At 37.5% G+C, this 22,227-nt stretch overlaps 1 protein-coding gene across 1 annotated transcript in view; it reads right to left on the reverse strand.

The window, feature by feature from the left end:
• Positions 1 to 18,216, reverse strand: part of gpat2 (glycerol-3-phosphate acyltransferase 2, mitochondrial) — a 147,957-nt gene extending 129,741 nt beyond the window's left edge. The window contains exons 1-2 of the mRNA XM_014993948.2: positions 18,069 to 18,216; positions 12,664 to 12,729 (exon numbers count right to left, since the gene is read on the reverse strand). The gene's annotated coding sequence lies outside the window, so the exon portion shown is untranslated. The remainder of the gene's footprint in view (positions 1 to 12,663; positions 12,730 to 18,068) is intronic.
• Positions 18,217 to 22,227: the final 4,011 nt, after the last annotated feature.

The raw sequence follows: 22,227 nt of genomic DNA on the forward strand, positions 1-22,227 counted from the left end.
TCCAAACAAAAGTGAAACTGGGTCATGGAAAGCAAAACTGATTAACAATGTTCTTAAAATAATCTACCATTGGGCAAATCAACAAATGGCTGAAATACCAAGTCGCAAAAGAGGGAACAGAAAAGGGTCGGGATGTTTGTTCATTATGTGTGTTAGCAGAATCACTTTTCGGGCACAGCGTTCAACGTGACACCATGAGACTCACTCGGTTTGGCTTTCGTGTTGTTCCCCCTTTGTTTGAAGGACACACCCTTTATTGTACACGAGTGTCTTCAATTAGACAAGTCACGTGATGTGACACAATAATTCAATAATGATAAAAACAACAACAAATGAGAGCACAAAACATTCATAATGTCAACACCCCCACTTGCTCACATTTGGGTAACTTCCTCTGACTCTTAATATTTCAACCAAAATACATTCATGATACACCAAACATAAACATTCCATACTTCCCTAACTTAATCTTTGTTGCTGGTTTAGTTAGTACATCTGCAACCATTTCATTGGTTGGACAGTACTCTAGAAAAACTTTTCCTTCATTTACGACTGATCTGACAAAATGATATTTAATATCAATATGTTTACATCTTTGTCTATATACAGGATTTTTGGCTAAGGATATGGTACCCTGATTGTCTTCATAAATCTTAGCTAAATAATCCAGACCATCCATGTTGAACAACAGTTGTTTCAAGTATAAGCATTCCTGTACAGTAGCAGCTAATGCCATGTACTCTGCTTCACATGTAGATAGAGCTACTGTAGGCTGTCTTTTGGTCTTCCATGAGACTAACGGACCATCTTTATTTAGACTCATACAGTAACCTGTTGTACTTCTTCGATCTGATACATCACCTGCCCAATCAGCATCACTGTATGCATATATAAGGTTATCACAGGCACCCTTTTTAAAACATAGTTCCTTATCTTGTGTACCTTTTAGATACCTGAAAACATGCTTTACAGTATTCCACTGCTCTGCGGTTGGGTTTGCAAAGTACTGTGCCAGTTTACTTACTACATAGCTTAAATCTGGTCTTGTACATGTTGACAAATAGATTAAGCTTCCTACTGCCTCCCTGTATTTTCTGACATCACTCATTACTTCAGCATTATCAGCGTAGTTGAGTTTCTGCTCACAAGGAATAGTTCGTGGCTTACAGTTCTGCATGTCAAACTTTTCCAATATTTTCCTCACATACTTCGACTGTGACATTTTAATACTGTCAGCATCTTTCTCAAAGTCAATGCCAAGAAAATGTGTCAACTTTCCTAAGTCCTTCATCCTAAATCTGGATGCAAGTTTCTCTTTTACATCTCTAAGGATATTCATATCACTGGCAGCAATAATCAAATCATCGACCCATATAATGATGAACACAGTTTCAGTATCGGTGATCTTTGTGTAAACACAATGATCAGCAGGGTTTTGAACAAACTTGATTTCACATAGGTAGTCATGCAACATTTTGTTCCAGTTTCTGCCCGACTGTTTAAGTCCATAAAGAGATTTTTGCAGTTTATACACCAGTCTTTCATTTTCTTGAGATTCCTTCTTGTAGCCCTCTGGTTGTTCAATATAAAGTTCACATTCGATTGGAGCATGTAAATATGCTGTCTTTACATCCATCTGGTGAACAAACATGTTCTCCTGTGCCACCTTTTGCATCAACACTCTGATGCTCGTCATGCTAGCAGTTGGTGAAAAGGTTTCATCATAGTTCATACCTTTCTTTTGACTGAATCCTTTAGCAACATATCTAGCCTTATATTTGTCTGATCCATCACTATTCTTTTTGATTGTATACACCCATTTACCCCCCACTACACCTTTACCCTCAGGTAAATTGGTCAGGGAAAAAGTAACATTGTCCCTTAATGACTGCATTTCCTCATCCATTGCTGTAACCCACTCTTTTGCATTCACAGATGTTACAGCTTCTTTGTAGGTTTGAGGTACTCCACTTATCAGTCTGTAACAATAATCAATGTTGGCTATCTGCTCTTCATCATCAATGCTACATACATAGTCATCCAAATAACCTGGTTTCCTTTTTTCTCTGACAGGGTATCGCCTCTCAGGTTCTTCATGTTTTGTTGTGTGACTGGTACTCGCCATTGGTTCCTCTGTGCTCAGTTTATGGTCAGAAACATTTACTGGATCAGCTTCTGAAGTTTTGGTTGCTCTCGGACTAATTCTAATCATATCATCATCGTCCAAAGTTACATCCGTCTCATTTTTCTCTCTGGATACAAATTCCACAAGCCTGTGTTTCTGGATTTTCCTGCTGTTTGGATAGTAGACCATATAGGCTGGACTGTTCTTGTCATACCCTATAAAAATGCCTTTTTCACACCTTGAATCCAGCTTCCCTTTCTCTTGTTTGTAAGTGTAACAAACGCATCCAAACTTGTGCATCCTAGAAATGTTAGGCTGTCTGCCTGTCAACATGAAGTAAGGCGTTTGCTGTGTGCGATTATTATAACATCTGTTTCGCACTACAGCAGCTGTCTGAACTGCATATGGCCATAACATTCTTGGTAACTCACCATCGATTAACATACATCTAGCCATGTCAAATAAAGTTCTCCAGTTTCGTTCTGCCGTACCATTTTGATGTGGAGAATATGGTGCTGAGGTCTCGTGTCTGATACCATTTCTGCTCAGTAATGCCTGATACTCTTTTCCTGTGAATTCAGTACCATTGTCTGACCTCATACATTTAATCTTTCCATGTGGAGCCATGTCGGCAATAAACTTTTCAGTAGCTTGTACTGTGTCACTCTTGTTTTTCAAAAAGTATACAAAGACTGCACTGGAATAATCATCTGTGAAGGATAATGCATATCTGTGACCAACTTTGGATATTGGGTCTATAGGTCCTGCTAAATCTGTGTGGACCATTGCTAGTGGTCCTTTAGCTCTTGCATCTGGCTCCCTGTTCCTAGTTTGAACAAATTTTCCTTTTGTGCAGACTTCGCAATATGGCATTGGTTCACCTCTCCCTTTAATTTCCATGCCATGAACAACATTTTCTAGCTTCAGTACATCTCTGTAATTGCAATGTCCAAGAATCTCATGCCAACTTTGTAAGTCATAACATTTTTTACACTGATCACCACATTCACTGTCCATCATTTGTAAGTAATACAATTTGTTACATACGTGAATGGGGAACTTGGTATCGTCTCTGAGAAGAACGTTCTTTCCTTCTTTGAAGATCACCGTTGCTCCGCTGGATGTTGCAGCTTTCACTGAGAAGATGTCTTGCGGATATGAAGGGATGTATAATGCGTTCCTCAGCACCGTTTTAAGACGTCGACCTCTCCTGTCAATCAAAAACACTTCCGCGTCTCCTCGTTGCTTAGCAACCCCAAAACACCTGGATCCATCAGCCAATTCCACGCAGTGCGTCTCGGCCTGGAAACTTTCATCAAGCTTCCGAAACTTCTTGATGTCGGTGATTATGTGCGACGTCGCACCAGCGTCCACCATCAGACCTCTCCTCTTGATGTCGTCCACTCGCATGTCAGCGTCGCTCACCCGGAAAGCAAACTCTTTGTCGCCGCCCGTCTCTTCGGCTACTTTCCGTGCGTTGTCCCGTTGTTTTCTCCGTCTGCAGGTTGCTGCACCACTGCTTCCGCTGGCAGGTTCTGCTTATGTGGCCTTTCGTCCCACATTTAAAGCACACGATCTCAGAACTTCCTGCTCCAAGATCATTTGCACTTCTTGGTGCCCACTTCGTACCAGAATGTGTTTTAGCTTTCATCACATTGTCCTCAGATACTGTGGCACGCATATTTTCAATGTCCTCAAAACTTCTGAGTTTAGTCTTAAACTCTGCAAAAGTCAACGTAGCACCATCTTCGCTTTGAGTGATATAAATAGCAAATGGCCTAAATGTCTCTGGAAGTCCTTTCAGGACCATGGCGATCAGAAGTCCGTCGCTCAGCTCCTCACCTGCACTTCTTAAAGCGGTGATCGCTGTCTCAGCTCTGATGATGTACTCGGTAACCGACTCACAGGGTGATTTCTGCAGTGACGTCAGCTCAGTATACAGGTTAATCACTCTGGGCTTTCCTTTACCGGCGTAATGGGCCCGCAGGATTCCAAGCGCCGCACGTCCATCGTCTGCCGCGTCATGCATGATAAGTGATAGACTCTTGTCATCCAAAAACTGAATGAGCTCTGCATAAGCCTCAGCGTTTTTCTTCGCGTCTTCCTCTTCATCGTCATCATCGGAGGGGCTTGTCAAAATTGTCTGTTTCAGCCCTTGCAATCGAAGATGTCCTAAAAACTTTGTTTCCCATAGTTCGTAATTTTTCTCGTCTCCATCAAAGAGAAGTCTTGACCAGCGGCTGTGTGCCATGTCTTTTTCTCTTCTGTTCATTTCCCTTGTTTACTTACACAACAGATGTTCACCGTCTGTTGGGACATTCACTCGTTTCTTCATTGATCCTGGGCCCATAACCTGTTAGCAGAATCACTTTTCGGGCACAGCGTTCAACGTGACACCATGAGACTCACTCGGTTTGGCTTTCGTGTTGTTCCCCCTTTGTTTGAAGGACACACCCTTTATTGTACACGAGTGTCTTCAATTAGACAAGTCACGTGATGTGACACAATAATTCAATAATGATAAAAACAACAACAAATGAGAGCACAAAACATTCATAATGTCAACAATGTGCCTAATATTTGAAATCCACTCTTGTTTTGAGCCCAAGTTTAACATTTATTACTGACCTCAGAGTAAGCTACATAAAATAAGTGATAACATAAAGAATAACTAAGAATACTCTGCAACTATACACCTATTGAAATTAGGGGTGTACCACCGTTTTTCCTTCCCACACAATACAAATATTGCAGCTTTGTGTATTGGACACTACTGATATTGACACAGATACAATAACGGCACAAATCGTGTATACTTTTACTACATTTTTTTGTAGTGTGGCATGTCACAAAAGGCTTGATCAAGAGATATTACCGAAACAGAAAACATAGTCAACAATGGGTATGAAAACAACTGAGCCATTTATTAATAGGTTTGCATGTGGGATGCAAGCTCTGCTGGTGCAGACCAATGTAATCCAATACCTGTTTCTGTTGGTTGATATCAAACCAATTTTCAATGTCAACATCAAATACAGACACCCCTAATTGGTATTTTAAAATATACCTAATTGCCTTATAATGAAAACTATCAACTTAAACAAAATTAAGAAATAGTAAAGGGATTAACTAGTAAACAACATTTCTCTTGAAAATACAGCAAAGCTTAAATCCAAAATTGAGTTCTGTTGATTTTAATTACATAAAAACAAATTAAATATTTGCTTCCTGGAACACCATATCAAATAAGCCATACTATTAACAGGCCTGCACTCTCAGATCAAGTCAAACAATTTATTCACATACAAATCTTTGCAAGCACAGTTCAGATCCAAAGCAAGCAGCACAGTGAAAGACAGGGAGAAACAGACTTTCTATAAAACAAAGTCTGTCAAAAGAAAAAGGCGACAAACTGATAAGTGGCTTTAGAGTGGGTTTGAAGAGGGACTGTGGAAGTGAAAAAGCAGAAGGATGTGGAAGGAAGGGATAGACTACAAAAACGTCACTAAAGTGTTAATTTGGTGGTGGTATGAAGCGGCTGATGGACTATTAAAAAAAAGCAGATTCCTGCAGGGATATTGAAACAAATAAACACTCAACAAGCCTCTTCACATAATGCAGATGAGATGGTGCTGCAGACTCTACAATATGAAGTGGTGACAACAATGCACAAACAAAGCACCACAAAGGACTTTGCTGCACAGAGGCCACCACTGTGGAAATGAATTTACGTCAACGAGCTGCTGACGCACAGCCAATGTTACACCTCTCTAATGCACTGAGACATGACAGTAAAGCACCAGGTAGACAAATAAATCTACTTTCTTATGAAGAGAATGAAACTCTATTTCAAGCAATTATTTAAAAGCTATGAACTCAGTTCCTGTGTGGAGGAATAACAAAGGTTGGTTTCTACTCCAAAGAATATAAAATGTGTTCCTACAGTTCTTTGCAGAGTGAAAAGATTATTATTAACCTTTATGATTGTAATCTCCTCTTTTTGTTAATCATTTTAGCATGTTTTAAAGGTTTAGCTTGGACATTTCTTTGTCTTCTTCCAGTGGTTTGTGTTTTTTATGATTTAACGGCTGAATTTTAAGCATTTCTAAAGCTCAGCCCTTTAGAAATGATTCTGGTTTCCATTTATTTATTTTTGCGTCTAACCTGCTGATTTTGACGAGTTCCAATCAGGTATTTAGACTTTAAGACTTGAGAAATATTAACATGTTGGGGTTTTCTTAATAGAGGAAACAGTTAAGTTTTGAGTCCAACAGGAAATTAAGCATTTTCATTTGACCAGCAAAGTATTTAGTCGTAACATTTGATTTTACTGAATTGAAACAAGCAGATGCTCTTGGTTTATGCACTTGCAGAGCAAAAATGGAGGATGTTCTTAATTTTTATCCATTTCATGAACACAAAGGGAAAAAAAGAAAAATCAGAATCAGCCAATTAAATCTTTGACCAATTGATTGGTGCATTTTTGTACACCATCTACAGTGGGGAAAATAAGTATTTCACACACTAGTTCTTAAGTTTTCCAATTTAGTTGAGGATTCTGTAGTTTTCATTATTAGTAAACCTAAGAGTGTGAGGCGACTGCGGGGTGTCCAATACTTATTTTCCCCGATGTGCATCATCAGGCTCTCCAGAAAAATCAGATTTCCAATTCAAAGTCACAGAAGTGTCACTCAGAGTCTAAGAGGAAATCAGCCACACTGAGATATTCTGCTTACCATAAAGACAAACTTTTTAAGAAGCAGAACAGTTTGTTGGAGCTTCTGATACTTGGTTTAAAAATAAGACTATTAAACCATCTAAACGTTTAATAAAAAAGAAACATTTTAGGCTGTAGGATAAGTGTGAACCAGCCAGCCTCAGCTGGACTCCAACGTCATCTCATGACTAAGCTTGTCAAGTTGCCTGTGGCTAGTTTTAAATTAGAGCTGTCCTTTTTTCTTCCACGTATAAATATCTCTTAACATGCAGGGAAGCTGTGAACATCAGTAGCTCCTTTGAATTCAGTAAACACAGTAAGCTGTTCTAAAGGATAGGCTATGTAAAATCTATTTAATCATCCATGGAGTATAAACCCCTGGAGGCTCTGGTGATCAGAATGAAACTTATTAGCAACATCATCAGTTTTGTTAAAGTGTTGGACTGTAACTAATAATACCTTTTACCTTGGCTGTGGAAAGTATTTATGCAACAAACTTTATTGTAGTAATGGAGGAACAACACTAAAGCCAGCACACATCCCAATACCAGAAACAGGCAAAAAATGCACCCCACCAAGATAAAGAGGTTTATCTGTAAACACATGGACTTCCCATATTGTTCCTCAAAAAGTTACGAAAGAGCTTCTAAAACATGGTATTCCTACTCTATAAAGCACAGCTGTACACAGGAAAATATAATGATGATGTAAACAGATGGGAAATTAGCTGTAACTGTACATGAAACGACGTCGCTGGACACAAATGGTTATGTGAAAGTCACAGCTCAATGAATTTCAGACTAATGGGAACTTGACAGTTACATCCTGTGTGCCCAGGAGCAGAGAGGGGGAAAAAAACACAGCTGTCCATGTCCCATCTCCTATAAAGTGGCTGCAACTGTTGCCATAGACAATATTTGTAATTATGGGAAAGTCCTACACAATGAGTCTTTCGATTTTTCTCTGTTTGGCCCACACAGTAAATCTGAGCGTGCCACAGGAGATTTGCAGGGAAGTCTGTTGATTTTGTTTACAAACTAAAAGAGAATCATAACTAATTTTTGGGTGGTTTCTCTCAGAGCTGTCAAGTAGAGAAAGTCAAGAGAATACAAATTTTACAGTAAAAATATACAACAATATATTTACTACTGTATTATGACAGGTTTTAGGATATATGACCAAAGGAAATGGGTGTCATTAGTGCAAAGAAGATGGTCTGATTTTAGCTGGTCTATGATCAGCAAAACAACAAACCTACTAAAAATGACGGGATATGAACTGCAATGTTGAGTGAAAAATACTGTTACGCAACATTTATTTTTATCTTTTCACATAAAGGAATATACTTCCAATAAATAAATGCATCATTAAGAATAATGAAATCATCATAACCAAACTTACTTTCAAATGATGGAAAGAAACATACCGGTATGTCTAAAATGTCGATGTTCTCGTCTCGTGTGCATTTAACGTAGCGGTAATGGCTGCCATCTGCACTGCTCAGACGATCTGATGAAGCCTCAGATCATCAGTTAAAGTGGAAATATCCTTTTTTTTACCCTGAACCAGACCTCGTGTATTTGATTCAAAGCATTTTCACCTTTTCCAATGCAGCTCAGGATACACAGCTGAATACAACTTTCATCCAGAGAACTTGGGATGTTTTCTTCACACATCCCATTTCCTTCTGCCAATTTCTTACAAAACAAACAATAACTCGATGTGCTATACATTTTATTTTTGCAGTACATTTTCAATACTTAAAGCACCACTTATAAATTATGCAAACTTATTATGTTGTGACCTCATGAATCAGAGGCTACATTCACACAGCAGGTCTTGAAGTACAATTATGATTTTTTTTTGCTGAAATCCAATCTTGTTGCTGATATGCAAATCATGATTTCTTAAAATCTGTACATCTTGAATATTTGCTTAGCAGTACTGCCATAGAAGAAGTTGCATATTAGCACATTGTGGAAGAGGTGGTTTGGGATGCTGAGCTAAAAAGATACTTCTAGATACTTTAGCAGCCACAAGACCATGCATGCCCACCCACTGTCTCCTGGCAAGCAGAAGTGTGATCCGATGAGCAGTTAAAGAGAATGCCAGCTTTGTGTGAAAGCATATGCTGGGGGAGAATAAAAACAAGGATAACAGTGAAGAGGGAGGAATGAAATTCAGACAATCTCCCTAAAGCCTGTTCCTGTGGTTCACCAGTCAGTGGCACCTCAGGAGGAGGAACGGAGGGAGAGGGTGGGGGAAGTGTGTCAGTTGACTGGGGTGGATTAAAAAAAGTACAATCATTTCATTGAGTGAGCAGTGAGCCAGTAGCTCAAAGCTGATCAGTTATTTGGATAGCAGTCAGGGTTTGAGATTTGACATGGGGTCAATTCTGATATTGCAATGAAACCCACCGAAATAAACCATACCGGAATTACACTAAACATCAAAACTGTTTCCACGTTAACATCTTTTTTAATGTTTGGATTCACAGGTAATTCACACAAATATTTTAATAGGGTTCATTTGTCTATAACACGTAACGTAATTACTATTTCAGCTTTATACCTACTTTTAGCGCTCATCTTTACTATTTTTGAGAAAGCTAAAATATCCAGTAAAAGACTCAACCAAAGTCCTTGGGCATTTACGCTGAGCCCGACTTCAGTTAAACAGCTCAGAGTTTCTTTGCTATGATGTACTTGTTGCAAATCAACAAGTACATGATTTATTTTTTGCTGAATTGGCAACAAGAAAACATTTATTAAAAATGTATGCAACACACACCTGTAAATGAGGTTAACCAGGTATTTTTCTCCAGCCAAACTCAGACTCCTCCATTGCTAAATCTGCAGAAATATAGTCATTTCTGCATCAAGCAGACATGTCAGCAACCAGTGAAATACCAGTAAGAGAACTGGTATTTGGAGGAATGCCATCTCGTTAGTCACCCATAAAAGCTACAGCTTGGAAAATGAGATTATTAGTCCGCCCACCATGTCTGCAGAAAGGGAGAAACACAAAGCTGCATGCACATTGACTTGCTGCCACACAAGGGGGCAACTCATAAGCAATACTTCTTTAAAATCACCAACATCCATTCTAAAATGCTGCTACTGGTAAATTAGGCCACAGCTGTGATTTAAATGGTTAGGTATTATTGAAATACCCTTAAGGAATTGGAATACCAAGCACACAACCAAGCTTTATTAAAGATTTATTTGAAATTGATTGATGGTTTGAAATAACATCATTACAGGCTAACTTAACAAATGCAGTTCTCTGGATTGGTGCATGCAGATGAATACAGATGGAATGAAAACTGTTCACATTTGGGTCATCACTTCTTATGACACCTGAGTGCAAATCCCAGCAGCCTGGAGTGCATTGAGTTTGCATGTGTGGGTTCTCTCTGGTTACTCCAGCTTTTCCCACAGACCAAAAACACAACTGATATTAAGGCTGCTGTAAACGTATATTTTAGTAATCTGTGTCCATGCCTCTCACCTGACAAACACACAATGGATGGATGTTTAAAAATATGATGTCTTATCACTTTGTTAATAACTAACTGCAATAACAATTGTCCAAATACTTCTCAATTGTATTCTGAAAGTACACATCTGGGAGGATGTGTACTTTCAGAAATACATCCTTGATCAAGTGCATCTGTTTAGTTTTTTGCATTTTTTCTGTGCTGGTTTAGGGTTTACGTTGTCGGGTACTTTGCAGACACTTTACTGCCACCAAAGACAAAGGTGATAACTATGCAGGAATCCCATGGTTTACCAATTTCCGGCATGAACAGTGGTTCAGCACTTCAGTCTTTGTCTTTTGTTGTAGGAAATGGTTACGTTCACACAAATGATAGTGTATCCGTTAACCCTTAAAAACCACAGGTGAGATCTATATTTTACAAGTCTTGTCACCACCTCAAAGCCATCAACACTTTTCCTGTATTTACAGCCTCCCACCCTCATGTACCAAGCAATCACATGACTCTCTGAGCAACCTCTTATGGATACAAATGCAATCACTTTCCATCAAATATCACAAACCACTGACATGGCAGCCCCTGATACAACCCGCTCACAAGATGCATTACCTACAAATCAAGGCTGTCCTCCAGCTTGTTAAAAATAAAAGCTGGGTGGGAAATGTATTCTTGGTTCAAGGTTTGTAGCACGGCTGTACCTCAAAGATCAGAGAGTACACTGATGTTAATAGTAAGAAACAGGAAGAGTGTTTTCATTACAGTGTTTGTTAGGTTCAGATGAAAGTAATGAACAATTTTCTTCATGGTATTAATGTATAGCAAGACTTTAAAAAGTTATGATTTCAAAACTGTAAAAGTTTTTTCAAGTTTCTATCCAGGCAGTACTCATCATTTAGAGGACTGTTTGTTTTCACCATTTACTGTGACAGTGATGAAAATGCACAGTTGCTACTGCCCCTTAAAAAGTAGCAGCTTAGTGACTTTTTTAATAGTAGTTAAAAGATAAATAAATAAATAAAAACGACTGAGGAATTGAGAAAAAAAATCAATACTGGCAAGAATAAAACAATGTTACAACTAGGGCTGTTGTAAACGAATATTTTAGTAATCGAGTAATCTATCGATTATTCTTACGATTAATCGAGTAATCGGATAAAAAAAATTATAAAATGAAATATTGGTAAATCTGGCATAATACCGGTGTTACTATCAGATATCAATATCAGTCCAATTTTTCATATTTGGGCATCCCTAACAGTTGCTTTTTTGTAGTTTAGAAAACTAACCTGTAACAATAATAGCTCACTTTCTAAGTTAACCAGAAGAAAAGTTATAGAAAAATCTGAAATTATATTGAATTTAATAACAAAGAGGCAGGCTCACAAATATGCTTATAAAAAATGTCTACAATCCAGCTTTTAGTTTATGTATTCATCTTCAGTGAGTTTAATAGATTAATTAAACTCACCTTGCCACCTAACCTGTCACGCTTTGGGTTTGAAAATACGGGAAATGCCGTCTGGAGTGGGAGGAGAGGGCGAATGAACGAACGTAAGATGGGGTGGAGGGGAGGAAATAGACCAGCGGACTGACGAACCGTTAGACCGGGGGACGAACACGGGGGAAGCAATACGGGATATTTACAACACCTTCACTGGTCACACTCAGAAACTCATCTACCAGCCATGTACGATGCGCTCCGCCACCCGTTTCTTCAGACCGGGATATGAAATTTATTGTGCGGTTCGTCGGTAAAGCTACATTTACACGGTAAGCATCAGCTACTCAGCCGCCCGCCCTGTTCAGGCTATCCGCTCACCTCAGCGCTCTTCCCGCCGTTCGCTTTCAACCAGCAGCCCCGGAGGAGAAATGCTGCCGTACTCCAGGCATCCCCCAGTCATTTTAAGGATGCTTATTGGTTCCCCAAAAACGATAAAAAGTCGGGCATTATCATCAATCAATAAAATCCCCACGGGCCAATCTTGAAGATTGGACTTTATGCCGCTGAGACTTAGTAGCTTTTGTCAACAACTCAGAGGCGGAAGTGAGAGCTACGCGCAACGCAAATGAAGTCCCGGCCGGAACACGGTGCGCTAACTAATAAAACATAAATTAACGAAGCTTCGAGGCAGGTAAATTTTCCTCGAGGAATTTTAGTAATCGAGGTACTCGAATCATTCGAGGAATCGTTTCAGCCCTAGTTACAACACACAACAACTGCAAAATGTAAATGCTACAGACAATAGACTGAGCAAGGACAAAGCTGACTTTTCATATTTTGCTGTGCATTGTTGGCAAGAGGACGACTATTGTTTGTCCTACCTTATTCTATAGCAGCAAAGAAGTTTATGTTTTGAAGACCACTGGCAGCTAGATGCTCTGGGTAGCCTTGGAAAAGAAAGAAAACTTGTTAGAAAAAAGTACTTTAGCACCAATAATATCTTGAAGGACACATTTCTGACAACAAGATGGAGATCCACGTGTGACAAACAAAAACTACAATTACAATTCTTTCATTTCTAAGAACATTTATCTGTGCCGAGCTAGAGGAACAAAGATCATCCCAAACACAGGGTTTGTAAAAAAAATGTATCCGACATGTTCCCCTTCCAGTGATAAATAATTGTCACCCCACTATGAAAGGAGGCAAAAGAAGAAAAGGAATAAACCTTTCCAGGAATGAAAGTGCAGCATCTTCAGAGTGATTAGGTATTCACAAGCAGACAAGTCAAATCAGCAGTAATAGAGAAGACATCAATGCAGCGAGCAAAGACAAATGAGAGATGAGAGCCAAGAGATCTGAAGGGAGGAGAAAACCTCTGACTCAGAGCTCATCTGACTGCAGAGAACAAATCCACCCTATATATCATGATATATTCCTGCACTATTCACAGCCATTCATTCACTGGGACAGGAGAACCAGTAGAGATGGACATCGCAGCTTCTGTTAATAAACTCGATCCATTTTAGGCCTGCTATCGCTACACGGCTGTACGCTCTTGCAGCCAGAAGAAATGGGGATTAGCTCATGTACTAACATGTCACAAACGCAGGCTTCCCTCCTCTCCTCTCCATCAGAGGGTGAAATGACATGATACCTCTGATCCTGTCAGAGCCTAAAAATACACAGTATAATAGGACTTTCAGTGGGGCTTTCAGTTCCTCTCATTGTTCACCAGTTGCTCCTTTTTTGCCTGAGTATTACGCACATGTCGGCAAGCCTTTCAGATGGAATTTTGTGGAAATAACAATTATAATTGGAAAACAGCCTAATGATAAACAGTTTTAACAAAGAAAACATTGCAACTTCTGACATTTATGCAGAGAAAACGAACTTGTATACCAATCCTAATCAGCTTGTGGTTATAATCCATGTCATTTAAATGTGTGTTTGGTTGTTTTCTTTGGAATAATACCAACGTTTATAAGCATCGGTTCTTTTCATTATCCCACCAACTTGTTTTCTGCAAAAGCAATTCTTACCAACTTAACTCCTATTGGGGAAAAAAAGGTGCAGACATTGTATTCAAACTATATTTCATTCTGCCGTCAATAAAGGGGAGACAGTAATAATCTGGTTTAAAAAGCTTATTACATAAAAGTGAACAAATGGTGATCATAAAATGCTACACTGGGACAGACCTTTAGTGCTCTTAATGTGCTCATTTTTTCAACTGACAAAATAATCTTAAGATTGTGTTTTAAAAATTACAGGTTTGTTGTGACAAGGAGAAAATTAGATGAATCAATAATTGAAGTAACTGTCAACTAATTTAGTAATCAATTAATCATTAACTGGATTATACTCAACAGTAAAAACAGTATATATATATATATATATATATATATATATATATATACATACACACACACACACACACATTTTTCATTTACTACAAAAACACCTTTAACTGTATGTTTAAGACAAAACTTCAAGTAGTTATTTATAGATAATAGTTTTATCTACATAGCATTTTATGCAGTAAAATGTTTTTCTTATTTAGAAAAGTAATTTAATTATTTATGTTTTTGTGATATTGTATAAAAAAAGGATTAATTGGTAGATTTTTTTTTTAAACTGTAGAATTTGTTTACTTTTTGTATCAATTTAGTCAATTAATCATGAGAATAATCAATAAAAGAATCTACTACTAAATTAATTGTTAGTTGCAGCCCAAGTTGTGACATAAATTACCTCAAGCATATTTGTTAATCATTATTTTTAGTCAACACCTAACATGAAAGGTCAGAACAGATTATCTGCTGGGGATCTAAGGCGCTCCTAAAGATCTTTTTGGTGAAAATGGCCACTTTCCATGGTGTCAAATGTTGAAGAAGCAGCTAATTTCTGATGAGATTAGCTCATCTGTGATGAATAATGTTCGTCATCCATGCATGAAGTTGGTGCAGATTGGAGAGCTCCTTCAGTGATAAACTGCTGCAGCCATGAAGCACAAAGCAGCGTTACTGCAGATTCTTCCTCCCAGACTCTATAAACATCACTGATCCCAAACAAACTAAGTGTTCATATGCATCCCTGACATTTGCAAATTGTTTCTATGGTTTTGTAAATATTCAGTTTTTTTATGTACTAGCTACACATAAAGCTTTTGTATATTTTTTAAATTATCCTACACAGTTGCACTTTTTTTTTTATCTGAGTTTTTTTTCATGATTTCTATTAAACTCCACAGTATTATTTTTTTTATTCTGTAACAGACTTTATAGTCTTTTACTCTGACTTTGTGTTTCTATATTTCTATCTTGGTGTGAACCCACATGCTTTGACTTGCCTGTCACTTTGCTGCTGGTACACCTGAATTTCCCCACTGAGGGACAGCAAAGGTTATTTCCATTTCTATGTTTGCTATATTACCTTTTTCAACAACAATAAAGACAGGCTTCTCCTTACACACAGTGAGTTAGGAGAAACTCCAGTTCTTTTGTGTACATGTTTGTGAGCTGCATGTCAGTGAAGTTCAGCAACGCTCCATCTCACTGGTTCTTCTCAATTAATCAAGGTAGATTTGAACTTAAAATTAAAGACAAATGGAGGGTCTGAATGCTCTATAACGTCTATAACAATCAGATGCATTAGCATCAGACACTAAAGATGAGTCGACAGACAAGACAAAGCCACATTAAGTGTATTTAAAGCTGAATGCATTTAATGAAATCAGACAATTTGTCTGTTTATAGCATTTTCTTCTATTTTCTGCTTGTATAAATATCAATCCCAGGTTCTGAATTAACAAAGTGCCTGTATGAGGTCAATCTGAAAAGATTTGCCTGTCCATTTCAAGTACATCATTTAATGTATTTAATATGACATTAAGAAACAAGCTGAAATATTTTAATATCTTAACTTTAATTGTTAAACATTTAAAATGTTTTTTGTTTTTGTTTTTTTGTCATGCTGAAGTTGGCCTAATACGTTTGAGCTATTTTGCACTTTAACATCTTCAGATCTAGGAGTTAAAAGAAACTAAAACAACATTGCTTTTAATGTTTTTAAGAACAATTTGTCATTTAGATTTTTCAAGGAACAAGTTGATCTACTAGCAGACTTTAAAGTCAATAATAATCATCATACTTATCTATAAAGTAATTTCAATCAACAGTTACTAGAAGATGAAAACATTCAATAAAATAAGCAAAAACAATAAAACTAGTACATTTTTCACTGAATTGACACAAATGGATGTTTAAAAACCTCTAAGGAGGGTTTTTAAAACCAATAGTTTTTTTCTATAGGAGGATTAGTCAGTACAGGGTTATAATATTGACGCAAACTAACTATAAAATCACTGTAAATATGTCTGTAAATTAAAGTGTGTATCCAAGTAATTTTTCACTCAGGAATCAAATGAATACCTAGATTTATGTGACAGAAGATAAATACAACCACAGTAATACGCCATTATTTTATGTGCATACTGCAGGAAAAGCCCTGCAAGACACAACTAAAGAAATATTGCTCCATTTTTTTTCACTCATCAAATTGAAAGAATCATGAATAGAAAACTTATGACTGCACTTATTTTGCTAAAGAAGCATCTGTGAAATCATTAATCAGACAACTCTGTAGTTTTGGCTTTTCTCACTGAAATGTTGCAGCATTTTCACATACATGATTTTGACTTAAATCTTTAGTTTATCAAACGAAAACTAATGAAAATTACACAAAGATGATGTGAAAATAAAACGACTTCAACTGCAGCTGATGGATCCTGTGGAGCTGAGACTGTAAAATCATAAATTCAATATAAAGAAGGTAAACAAGACTTTAATCACAGGAAAGTGCTAAATGAAGGCAACTGGACCTGCTCGATTTCCTTGATATTTCACCCCTCATCTGAAAGGCTTTCTTAGTTGTCGGAAAAACCTTTTGGCTTTTCTATCTAAAAAGAAATTCAAGCAAGTGCAAATGCCTTCATTAAATCCGCACTGATAATTTATGTCTAGTTCAAAGCGCTCACTGATGCTTTCAGAACTCCTGCTTTTGACCTCTTAATATTTGTGTATTAATATGTTTTGAATTTCATCAGCTATATGGGTGATTTTGGTTAAAAGGGATCTAATATAAGCTGCCAGAATTGCTGTTCAGTGATATCTCTATCCTCACTCTTCTCTGCTTTTTTCTTATAGTAGAGAAATTAAAATGTCCCAGAAACAAATAGCTTCATTACATTTTCAGAATGGAAAATTTAATATTCTGTTAAATATTAAATCCTAATGTCAAATCAAAACACTGGTGTTTGCAATTGAGCAAAAATAAAGGACCGTTAGGACCCAATATTTGGTAAATTATTGCATGCATTTCTAGATAACTATGTATGAGATTTGTTTTTTTACACATTACAAGAGCCACACTTTAAGTGACCATTTTAAGGAAATTGCTACTTTTTCTAAAATCAGTTTAAACAGAAGAAATTATAACAAAAACCTTAACTGGTTTTGACACCACAACGTTTTCCAACATTAGTTTACCTTAATCCCTGTATGTATATGAATTCATGGTAAAATCTTTTTGTATATCTCTTAAAAGAAACACAAAATAGCCTTTTGGTATCCATATGAATTAGGGGAACAAAAATTACTCAATTTTCAGCTTGTAATATGTAAAATTTTAACCAACACATTCATTACTTTACTATCCAACTTTTTTTTTTCCATTATTTAAATTTACAAACGCAATCAATACCAGTCAGCTAAATGTGCTTTTTTTCCAGCCCTGGTCCTCAAGCCACACTGCCCTGCATGTTTCATGTTTTCCTGCTTTAACACACATCGCAGTTCAGCAAATACTGTTAATCAGCAATCAATTCAAGTCAGGTGTACAGAGCCAGGGAAACATTTAAAACATGGAGCCAACGACACAGACTCCATACTGAGAAGGAAATTCAGCCGTTTTATTCAGGGACACATTTAAAAGTTTCAGGACACGTTGAAGACCCTAATTCTATCCTGTCCAAAGCCCAGCTTTTCTTAGCATTAAAATTCATCAAACCTGCAGCAACAAGGTAGTTGCACGAAAGCAGTGCTGTGAGCCGACAGGCGTTTTGCTTCTGCGCACCATCTCTCGGTGCGCTAAGCTACACCTGTTCACAACATTAGCTAGCAGCCGGTAAAATCCTCAGTGGAAAGCAAAAGAAATAACACCACATCTGCTCTGTGAAACCCCGAGAAGCATTTCAATACACAAACAGTTTTACAGCAACACTTACCAGAATGTTGAGCATATGTTTTACAACTTTTAAGAGTTCTTTTTGTTGTTGTTGCTGATTTACTTTACCCTCTTTCCAAAGTCAGGGTTCAATCGGAAACAAAGATGGTCGCCGGAAATGACATTCACCAAACATCGCGTTATCTGATAGGTCGCTTTCGAAAATAAGGATGTTTATTTTAAGAATATAGATGACCATAATACAACTCGAACCTGACAAGTCATTTTAGCTGATTAATAAATATTGCCTTGTGTATTATCAAAAATATGCATATTATGTTAATTTTTCTAGTTTTATTCGACATTCATGAATCAAAATATCTTGTCTCTAAATCATTGTGAAGTTTGTCACGTAAAAGATTAAAAACTACAACCTAGTTATAGTAACTATTAATTTGTTGTGATGCCTTTTTTTAACCTGTTGACCATAAATTATATAATTTTAGGTGTGTTAGGAAAAAAATAACTGTGTGTTATCGTCTTTTTTGTTTTCAGTGGTAACTGGAAAGTTCAAGATCAAATTTATGAGGAATTTATAGAATTTTTATCTTCAATGAGCTGCATTTTTTTAACAACACAGACTCCAAAACAGTAAAACTGTATCATTTAGCTGCACCATATTAGGAGAAATATCATATTTGACAATACTGATGAAAGTCACAATGGTATGACAATGGGACTTGAATGAATAAACAAATAATTAAAAACAGTAGGCTCATTTTGTTTTGTGATAAAAGAAAACACCCCAAATAGAGAGCAGCTTAGAAATTTAATTTAATTAATTTAATCTTTTCTAGCCCATTAGGAGTCAGCACAGCAAACACCTGTCAGAATGTTTTCTGTTTCATTATGCTAATAAAAACATTACAATATTGCCTTTTTCAGGAAGGTTCTCAAAACAAAACAAGATTAATGTTCTATTTAAAGGATCAGTACCTATGCCTTGAACCCGTCCACATTTTTGACAAATTACAACCACAGGTGTTATTGCATTTTATTCTGCTATAAGATTTATTTGGATTTTATGTAAAAGACCAACACAAATTATTTTAAAGTGGTAGGTATATTTCAAAATCCTTTACAGACAAATTATACATGTGCTGCCCATGCCCCTTTACTCTAAACCCACTAAATAAAGTAATTACCTTAAAAACATTCCCTTATTAGCAAAACAGTCCACTTGTGATTAGTTCAATCCCAGCATATACAGCTGTTTCAGCACAAGCCTCAGGGTTGTGTTGGATAACATTAGAGAACAAACAGTATCATAAAGACCAGGAAACCGTCTTCAACACACATGGGAAAAACTAGTAGCATGCTGTGGGGATGCTTTAAAAGTCCTAAAAGTTAAGCAGTCAGTATAAAACTCAATAAACATAACTTGACTGAATTGCAAGCATCATGATTTCTACATGTTGTACTGTGGTGCTTTTGTCAGTAGGGTTTAATTGGTAGGGAAATGAAGAGCAGTGTGCTCAGCATAACACACTAAGTGCATCAAGAATTCATTTTCTGCTCCGTCTTTTGGGAAGAGAGTTATTTTCCAAACACCTGGCGCATGATTTACTGTATTGTAAGTAGGTACACAAGTATTGACCAGGCTTGGATGGATATGATATTCACTCAGGGTTCTTTTACTGATTACCTCTCTCTCTCTCTCTGGGAGTGAAGTTATGCTAATCAGTGAAATCACCTGCAGTGATCCCCATTGATTCAGCATCATTCCTCTTTTTCACAGTGACATGGGCTCCTTGCTGGGAGCACTGTTTAGCTGAATAGCTGCAGAAATGAGAGAAGCTGTTCTTGGAAAAGCCCAAAGAAAACACAGGTGTATCCCTACAAGGGAGCTCAGCCAGTGTGTCCTCACTGGGAACAGACTTCACACATGAAAACACTTGCAAAACATAGGTAATCAGACACCGATGTCGTGCAGAATCAGAAATCAAAGAACAGAATACCCTCAGACACAATGTCACCTTATAAGATTAACTGGTAAATATGAAAATTGTTTGCTTACACATTTCAAGTGGACAGCCACAGTATGTTGAACCTCCAGCCATGAAGTAGTGAATACAACGGGCTGGTATGACAACTGTTGAGGTTTGGGAAGTGCAACATTTTATCAGAGATGACATCAGTTTGGAAAACAGTTTTTTCCAAAAAGCACTCTCAACCAAATCTGCTACAGACATTTCCTGTGTTCAAATATCCAAAAATATCAGAAAGTGCATTTTTTGCCATAAGCTGTTTTTCCATCATGAGGTCTGAAAAGTGCTTTCCTGTTTTCATTAAATAATAATAAAAAAAAACCTATGAGTGAATTTATAGAAATGGACCAGAACCCTCCTTTTGCTGAGTCATCTGCTATCATTATGAACCAGCAAGTTTTTGGCAAGCCGCTCATGGAACAGGTGGTGCTGTAAGCTAGACGCAGAGAGAGTAAAATTAATAATAATCACAATGGTCTCCATCGTGTTGTTCAAGTTCTCTACTGAGCTTTGCAAACTGCATGGACTGGTGGATGATAGAAAAATAAAAAAAAACTGCATATGTGGAGCAATACCTGGAAGTCTGTGAATTAGCTGATGGACCTTAAAGAACAAAGATGCAAAGCTAAGCTGTGTTGGTGCAGTTTGTCCATTCAACCACAGCAAATGGCACTTTTAATGGATGATGCTCATCCTAAATCTTTTGTCAACCACAACTTCATAGAGGAGAGTGACCATGCATTCTGTCATAGCTTTAGCCTAAGTAAAAAGTTGCTTCTGCTGTGTTAAAGTCAAAGCTATACTGATGTTCTCATTGCTGTCTCCTGTTCTGTGGAAATGTGTCCAATAGCTAGTTGAATTCACTGGAAAACTTTGGTCAAGTAAATCAGGTAAAAAGTGTTACACATGTTGGTGCCAAGGTTTCCTCTACAGATAATCTACTGAACTGATATGCACTCTGTTGAATCATAGCAGCTGACGTGTATTTTATAATATTAGATCCACAAACTGGCCGGAGTTCCAGGCATTTGTCTTGGGGGCACAAGGAGTTTTAAAAGTATTTGGGCCTCGGGTCACTAAATGAATAGGTCTGATTTTGGCTCCCCCTTAAGTCAAATGCTGGCACCATGGTGTGGAGAATGGTTATTAAATCTTCTTTACAGTTATGCCAACTTTTTGTTGCTCTATTACATATAAAGTCCACAAAATGTAATAAAATTACTCAGTGAAAAGTGATGTGAAAATCTTTAAGGGGTAGGACTACTGCAGGGACTACATGTCTAGTTTTGGTTGTGCTGCTTTTGACAATGCCTCGCATTACAGAAGCAGTTTATTTAATGGCTTGACAAACACATTTAACAATGCCTTCCACTTAACCTGTCTCCTCCTTATTTCCATTTTTTAATAATCTTCTTCTGTGCAGCTTTAGGTGTTAAAGAGGCAAGAGACGTGGTGCAAAGTGACAGCGCACAGCAAAGCTCTTGTCAAGTTTAACAGCTCCCTGTCTGGGAAGCGGTGACGAAGAATAAAATCTTTACGGAGAAAGAAAAAAGAGCCATATGCTCCTGGTTAATTATGGATTTTTTAATAACATATTTATTGTAGGCATGAAAAATTCATAGTTTTTTTGAGCCAAGTGCGTCTCTCAGCTTGATCAACCGTGGAGATGCATTACCGGCTGACTCACCATATATGCTTTGAATATCTTTAATTGCTATCTGTTCCATGTAGGCGTTCCTCTGCTCTTTATCCAGAGGGCACGTTCAGACAAGCAGAAGATTTGGGTGATTATAGGGATAGACCCACTTTGAACTGTATATAAATTACACATTTTAACCAGACTGATATATTGGGTCTTTCTAAGACTTTTCAGCATGTATCAATGCAATAATTGCCTTAGGCGCTACAAGAATCGCATATGTGCCCAAGAAAAGTTTGAGAGGAACATTTAGCTTTAAGAGATGCTGAACATGTTTTGTATTCAGTCAAGCTGATATAGAACTCAGTATGCATCTCTGCGCTCACTGGATGGGTTGTCTGCTGGTGAAAGGCCCTGCAAACTTACTTTAGCCTCTAAGAGAGTATTTAACATTCAGAAATGCGCGCAAGTTTAAGTGCAAAGTGTAAAAGTCACCCTGCCTTGAGCACTGACAGACCCCGACTTCCTGTTAG

This window comes from Poecilia mexicana, unplaced genomic scaffold (genome assembly GCF_051168715.1).
Source record: "Poecilia mexicana isolate PSO_F unplaced genomic scaffold, ASM5116871v1 scaffold_9, whole genome shotgun sequence".
Classification (NCBI taxonomy): Eukaryota; Metazoa; Chordata; class Actinopteri; order Cyprinodontiformes; family Poeciliidae; genus Poecilia; species Poecilia mexicana.